The 8237-nt window shown below is 44.5% G+C and overlaps 1 long non-coding RNA gene across 1 annotated transcript; it reads right to left on the bottom strand.

Moving 5' to 3' along the window:
- Positions 1–308: 308 nt before the first annotated feature.
- Positions 309–6792, bottom strand: LOC140722578 (uncharacterized). Its single transcript, XR_012097674.1, has 2 exons — positions 6641–6792; positions 309–2809 (listed from the first exon to the last, which is right to left on the bottom strand). It is a non-coding gene; the product is annotated as an uncharacterized lncRNA (long non-coding RNA).
- Positions 6793–8237: the final 1445 nt, after the last annotated feature.

The following is an 8237-nucleotide window of genomic DNA, read 5'->3' as shown; positions in this document are numbered from 1 at the left end:
ATGTTACCAATAGAGCCACGCAACCCCAATAGCAGCTTGTTCTTCGCTTATTCTTTCAAGAAATATATAAGTATCTGGGAAACAAGAGGACCTGCTAATGCTAGAGAAATTCACACAAAGTGCTGGAGAAGCTCAGCAGGTCAGGCAGCATCTATGGATGGGAATCAAAATTTCCGGCCAAGACCCTGCATCGGGACTCTTGATTCCCACGTATCTGGGAAAACCTTTGACAAAATTTAGTTCAAGGCTTAAAAAAAAACCCTGTCAAACAGAGCACAATAGTTAACAAATACAACAAATGCAATAAACACCTTCATCAATACCGACATTGATTTTTCTTTAATAAAAATATCTTGGTTCCATTTCAATCAGCAAATTTACAAAGATAAATAGCAACTTTAGAAAAGACTATTTACACTCAAACCCACTTAGACTTTGGACAGAAGGAGGAAGATAAATCATACACATGAAAAAAAATCACACAACAGTCAAATGAAACTTCTAAGTATATATTTTCAACAAACATGAACTGGATTCAGCACTCCATGTGTGGATATGCAATCGTGATAAGAAATACAGACCAGAAAACTTAAATGAGTGGCCAACTCAGAAAAATGAGTCATCACTATGGAAGAAAACATTAACCAGTGGAATGAGTATGACCCTCCATGGGAGACATCCCAACGATCTGAGCAGACTAGATAGTGACAAGGAAGCATCGAGCACCTAACTGAGAGTTGGAAACCTGTTCCCAGAAAGAGAGACATTCCTTACAGAAATACAGGACAAGGTGGTTAACAAAATGTTAAAAAAAATCAAAAATACATGAAATACAAACAAACAAGGCAGTAAGTGCACAAAATGCCAAGAGAAACCAGACACAATCCAACACAATCCAGGATCCTGCAGCAGTTTAACTCAGTCCAATTACTTACAAAAGTACAATCAAATGGCAAATATCATTCACCAAAATCTTTAAAATACAAACTTATGAATGACCTCCATCACTTCAAAAAGCCACCATAAATTCAAGCCTGATCCAGTTTTAGAGTCAAAGTCTTACAAATTACATGATAATACACTATTTCAGATAGGACAACCCATAATAACCACCCAGATATAACATTACAGGATAAACAAACAGGAACAACTCCCTCAATAGATAAAACTATTCCCAACACACACACACACGTTCCTCGACCAGTGGAGCACCTCTTCACAGGTATTGTCTCATCAGTCAGACAACGAAATTATTTTCTCTGTCAATCATCTTCCAAATGTTGCTACTCTGTCATTTGTTGCCACTGCTGATTCCCTTCTCCTCATCATACATTTTTACCCTGATCATCGCCGAGCCTCAAACTTTGCTCTGTGCGGACCTGCCTCTGGTTTCTAACCCTGCTCCGTTGGACATCCAGCTAATGGTTTCCCATTCTGCTTTCAGTCTTTAGAGGACAGTGGTGTTTTCTAACAACCCTTTAGAAGCAGGGAAAGTGACCCATAATCTGGAAATGAGCCGTGATTAAGGAGGTAAACTCCCAATGTCATTCTTCCTCAACCCAGAGATGAGAGGGGCGAAGAACATCTCAGACAGAACTGCAGTCAGCTCGACTTCTTCAGTCTGCAGGAAATTCAGGGAAACCTCTTCACCCACAGTGGTGACTGCTTGGAACCCATCACCACAGGGAGAGTGAGAGGGGAACAACAGGGGAGGATTTAAAGGACTGTCATGGAACAGAATCACTGGCAGGGTTCAGCTGAACTGAGTTGACCCTCTACTGTACACTAGGTATGTTATAAATTCACTAAGTACCGGAGACAGAGGTTAGAATGGAACTGATTTATTTGTCTCAGATCCAGAATATTAAACTCCAGTCTCATTAAAGGTGAATATGCAGCTGAAGAAACTCCTCCCATGCCCAGTGACCAGGATGCAGAACTGGGTTTGGTGAGCAGCAGCAATAGTTGCAGAGTTCAGCACCGACAGTCACTCTCGAAATTGCATTCAGCAATGGGGATTGACAAATATCCAGCATGCAGCTCATTGAAACTTTCTTCCTATTGTGAACCACAAGGTTAATTGTGCCACAAGGTTAATTGCTGAGAGAATCCCTTCCACACTCACAGCAGGTGAACAGTCACTCCCCAGTGTGAACTCAGTGATGCTCATTTGGTGGAGATGACTGAGAGAATCGCTTCCCGAAGTCTGAGCAGGTGATCGGCCTCTAACCAGTGTGAACTCGCTGGTGTTTCAGTAGATGAGATGACCATGTGAATGCCTTCCCACATTCACAGCAAATGAACGGCTTCTCCCCAGTGTGAACTCGCTGATGACTCTGTAGATTGGATGATTGAGTGAATTCCTTCCCATAGTCTGAGCAGGTGAACGACCTGTCCCCAGTGTGAACTGACTGGTGCGCTAATAGGGAGGATCACAGAGTGAATCCCTTCCCACAGTCTGAGCATTTAAACGGCCTCTCCCCAGTGTGAACTCGCTGATGTTTCCATATGGTGGAAGAGTGAGTGAATCTCTTCTCACAGTCCAAGCAGGTGAATGGCCGCTCCCCAGTGTGAACTCGCTGATGTACCTTCAGATGAGATGACCAAGTGAATTCATTCCCATTGTCTGAGCAGGTTAATGGTCTCTCCTCTATGTAAAATGACGTGCGTGCCAGTCAGTCAGATGACCGAGTAAATCCCTCCCCAAAGTCTGGATCCCTTGCTCCACTTCTTAAATATCCAGACAGAGACAACAAAACTGGTGTGTTGCGTTTGAATTCCCATAGACAAATTCATTGTCAGATTTAACCTGTAAAAAGATATACAAAATCCATCAGTGGGTGAAGGACAACATTTCAGATGAGATCACTTGAGTTGCCAATGTGTGATCTGACATCACACTGTTACAATGAGGTTGAAGCCAAGTTGGAGAGAGAAATCATCTCCTGACTGGGCAGAGTGCTGGTATCTGGAATGACCATCAAACTGTCTGATGCTCTTCCTGTCTCCATAAAAATGGGGCATTTCTGCCATCTCCAGTCTGTGACCTGGCTCAGTTTGACTCTCTCCATTGGTATTATTCCCTGTTCCCACTGAGCTGCATGGGTGCCTGTCCCCACAGTAACTGAACACTCTGATGCAAATAGCCTTTGTTAACGTGCAGATGGGATTTTCTGTTATGTACTGTTAACTTAAAGTATCACAACTTTAACGCCATGCAGATATCTCCAACTCAGATGTATGGTTGGTCTGCACAGCTGCTAACATGAATTAGAGTGAATATTAGTATTATTTAAGGTTCTGTGTAGAAAAATTCAACACAGAAACAGGCCCTTTGGCCCATCTAGATGGTGCCAAGCTATTTAAACTTTCTGTTCCCATATCCCTACCATCCAGATATCTATACAAACCTCTTAAATGTTGAAATCGAGCTTGCATGCACCACTTGTGCTGGCTGCTCATTCCACACCCAGATGACCGTCTGTGTGAAGAAGTTTCTCCTCATATTCCCCTTAACATTTCACCTTTCACCATTAACCCCTGGCAACTGGTTGCAGTCCCACCCAAACTCAGTGGAAAAAGCCAGCTTGCATTTACACTGTCTATGCCCCTCTATCACAATGAAATCTGACCTCAGTCTCTAACATTCCAAGGAATAAAGTCCTGACCTGTACAATCTCTCCTTATAACCCAAGTCCTCCAGACCTGGCAACATCCTTGCGAATTTTCTCTGAACTCTTTCAAAGTCTTTATATCTTTTGAAACTCTTCATAACTCGAGGGATCGAGTTTAAGAGACGCGATGTAACGATGCAGCTCTATAAAACTCTAGTTAGGCCACACTTGGAGTACTGTGTCCAGTTCTTGTCGCCTCACTATAGGAAGGATGTGGAAGCATTGGAAAGTGTACAGAGGAGATTTACCAGGATGCTGCCTGGTTTAAAGAGTATGGATTATGATCAGAGATTAAGGGAGCTAGGGCTTTACTCTTTGGAGAGAAGGAGGATGAGAGGAGACATGATAGAGGTGTACAAGATACTAAGAGGAATAGACAGAGTGGACAGCCAGCGCCTCTTCCCCAGGGCACTACTGCTCAGTACAAGAGGACATGGCTTTAAGGTAAAGGGAGGGAAGTTCAAGGGGGATATTAGAGGAAGGTTTTTCACTCAGAGAGTGGTTAGTACGTGGAATGCACTGTCTGAGTCAGTGGTGGAGGCAGATACACTAGTGAAGTTTAAGAGACTACTAGACAGGTATATGGAGGAATTTAAGGTGGAGGGTTATATGGGAGGCAAGGTTTGAGGGTCGGCACAACATTGTGGGCCGAAGGGCCTGTACTGTGCTGTACTATTCTATGTTCTATAATCAGCTGCTTCACCAACTGTCAAAGCAGAATCGGCTTGCTAAGCCTTCCCCTGATTTACACTTTGTAAGAGAATACACCAACCCTCTCTTGGCCACTTTAAACTCTGAGCAACCTTCTCAAAATGCTGAAAGTATTTATCAACCTCTGCCTCGTCAAATGGAGGTACCAATTTAATTTCCTGACTGGCCTCAACTTATCACTAGTGTCTAACACTCGACCCCTTTGCTGCAATCTCTCTATCTTTTCCAGCTCGAACAGCCTCTGCCTTTCTGCTTCCTCCCTCTGTTTTTCTGCCTCTCTAGCCTCAAACTGCCTCTGCCTTTCCGCAGCCTCCAGCTTTAATTTTTCTCATTTGTACTGGAGCTCAAGCTCACTAGGTTTACTTTCAGGAAACACCTCTAACTCCTCCACTTTAAACACACCCTCAGATACATAATGTTCAGCTATTATCCTCTGCATCTGTGCCCTCCTTATTGTCGATTTCACCGTAGCAAGTTTTAACCTTCTAGCAAGACTCAACAACTCAATACATCTTCTAATGCCTCAGAGGTTGGTGCTTCCTGACATCGATCAACATCCATTGCTGCTGATTTTCTACAAACAAATAAATCAAAAGGAATTTCCCCAATGAAATCAATAATTAATCAATACACCCCCAAATCTGTTCATATTCTGGACGCAGGCCCCAATTTTATTCTGAATTGTAACGCTTTAGAAACGAACCAGCAGCAATAGACTACATCTGGAGTCTGTTTTTGATGCTAAAACTATCTTTAATATAATCTACTTATAATATAGTAACTTAAGGAAGATAAACAGAAGTTAACAGTGTTAAGTTTATAAATGTGTGTAAATATAACTCCCAAACTATTGAGCTCGGGGGAAACAAGGCTTGGAGTCTTGAGATGGTAAAGTATGAAAGTTCAGTTCATCCACAGAATAGGTGATGAGAGAGTTATTTGTAATCCAGGGTAAATGTCGAGAGAAGGCAATTATGTTGAATTCCACAGGTTCCATTGTGGTAAAACGAGAGAACAGTCGCTGTAGATTTTATCTGTTGTCGTTCCAAATCCACATACGAATTATCACCGAAAGTGACTTGTCACAGGAGGTATCATCAAGTGAATTACCACACCACACCCAGGCAAGGGTTAAAACCTCAGTGGTCTTCATTGGATACCCCAAATCAGATCCATTCCTATGGATCAAACGAGGTGACAACCACACATTCGATGTACGGTGAATCGATAATTAACCCACCCTTGTGGGCACAGGAAAATTCCAAACAGTGACCCTTGGCACCTATTTCCCTGGTTTCGATCCTTCCATTTTTCTTCCTTCATCTCCATCTGACTCTGAGTGTCTGTGTCCTCGGTTAAAACTAAACAAGCTGCAAGTCAGACTGATTCACCTTTTTAATCTCTCTCTCTCTCTCTGTCTCTTAAAATGATAGTCCACAACAAACAAAACTGAGAGATTCATAACAATGGCCACTCCCCATTGTGAATTGACTGGTGTGCCAGTAGTTGGGATGACTGAGGGAATCCCTTCCCATATTCTCAGCAGATGAACGGCTTCTCCCCAGTGTGAACTTGCCCATGTCTCTGTAGGCTGGAAGAGCGAGTGAATCTCTTCCCACATTCTGAGCAGGTGAATGGCCTCTCCCCAGTGTGAACTCGATGGTGACTCTGCAGGGTGGATGACTGAGTGAATCTCTTCCCACATTCTGAGCAGGTGAATGGCTTCTCCCCAGTGTGAACTCGCTGATGTCTCTGTAGGCTGGATAACTCAGTGAATCCTTTCCCACATTCTGAGCAGGTGAATGGCCTCTCCCCAGTGTGAACTCGCTGATGACTCTGTAGGTGGGTTAACTGCGTGAATCTCTTCCCACATTCTGAGCAGGTGAATGGCTTCTCCCCAGTGTGAACTCGCTGATGTACCAGTAGGGTGGATGACTCAGTGAATCTCTTCCCACAGATTGAGCAGATGAACGGCTTCTCCCCAGTGTGAACTCGCTGGTGTTTCCACAGGGTGGAAGAGTGAGTGAATCTCTTCTCACAGACTGAGCAGATGAATGGCCTCTCCCCAGTGTGAACTCGCTGGTGAGCCATTAGGTCAGATGACTGAGTGAATCCTTTCCCAGAAATTCAGCAGATGACCAGCCTCTGCCTGGTGTGAACTGACTGTTGTGTCCGCAGGTGGGAAGACTGACTGAATCCTTTCTCACACACAGAACAGGTGAATGGCCTTGCCCAGTGTGAACTTGCTGATGTACCTTCAATTGTGATAGCCAAGTGAAACCATTCCGACTGTCTGACCAGGTGAATGGCCTTTCTCCTGTGTAAAATGACGGGCGTGCCAGTTCGTCAAATGACCAAGTGAATCCCTCCCCACTGTCTGAGCAGGAAGGAAGGTCGATTGAATCACTTCTCCACTTGTTAAATATCTAGACAGAAACAGCAAAACTGGCGTGCTGTGTTTGAGATTGCTGGAGACAAATTCCTTCTCGTTTTTAACCTGTAAAAAGATTTACAAAATCCATCAATGGGGTTAGGACAACATTTTGGATGAGATTACTTGAGTTGCCAAGGTTTTATCTGGTATCACACTGTTACAGTGAAGTTCTACCCAAGTTGGACAGAGAAATCATCTCCTGACTGGACAGAGAAATCATCTCATGACTGGGCAGAGTGCTGGTATCTGGAATGACCATCAATTCCCTGATGCTCTTCCTGTCTTTATAAGAATGGAGCATTTCTGCCATCTCCAATTTGTACCCTCGCTCAGTTTGACTCTCCATTGGTATTATTCCCTTCTCTTGCTGAGCTGCATGGGTGCCTGGTCCCACAGTAAATGATACAGTCTCACGCAAATAGTCTTTCTTGATGTGCATCTGGGATTTTCTTTTATGTATTATTAACTTGAAGTCCCACAGTTTTAACGCCATATAAAAAATTCCTGCTGAGATGAATGGTTGGTTCGCACAGCTGTTAAGAGGGCTTAGAGTGAATTTTTGTAATATTTCGGGTTCTTCTAGAAATGTACAACACAGAAACAGACTAAAATAATAGATAGGGATGGGGGTAAGGGTGGGGGGCAGGGGTATCAACGGAGGTCAGTGAATTGGACATTCATGCCGGCAGGAAGGAGGCTACCCAGGCGGGAGATAAGGTATTGCTCCATCGACCTGCGTGTGGCCTCATCTTGACGGTAGAGGAGGCCACGGACAGACATGTCGGAGTGGGAGTGGTCTGTGGAATTGAAGTGTGTGGCCACAGGGAGATCCCGCCATTGCTGGAGGACCGAGGGCCGGTGTTCGGCGAAACTGTCTCCCAGTCTGCGGTGGGTCTCCCAAATGTATAAATGGCCACATCAAGAGAACCGGATACAGTATATCACCCCAGTTGACTCGCAGGTGAAGGGGTGCCTCACTTGAAAGGACTGCCTGGGGCCTGGGACTTCATTAACTTCGCCTCCAACTTTCACCCCACCCTCAAATTCACCTGGTCTATTTCCGACACCTCCCTCCCCTTTCGAGATCTTTCTGTTTCTATCTCTGGAGACACCCTATCCACCGACGTCTACTACAAACCTACTAACTCCCACAGCTACCAAGACTATTCCTCCTCCCACCCTGTCTCCTTCAACAATGCTATCCCTTTCTCTCAATTCCTCTGCCTCCGCCGCATCTGCTCTCAGGATGAGGCCTTTCATTCTAGGACAAAGGAGATGTCTTCCTTTTTTAAAGAAAGGGGCTTCCCTTCGTCGACTATCAACTCTGTCCTCCATCGCGTCTCCCATATTTCACGCACCTCTGCCCTCACCCCATCCCCCCACCAGCCCACCAGGGATAGAGTCCCCCTGGTCCTCAC

The sequence above is a fragment of the Hemitrygon akajei genome, unplaced genomic scaffold (genome assembly GCF_048418815.1).
Source record: "Hemitrygon akajei unplaced genomic scaffold, sHemAka1.3 Scf000080, whole genome shotgun sequence".
NCBI classification, from domain to species: Eukaryota; Metazoa; Chordata; class Chondrichthyes; order Myliobatiformes; family Dasyatidae; genus Hemitrygon; species Hemitrygon akajei.
This window is presented reverse-complemented; position numbering and strand designations above follow the sequence as displayed.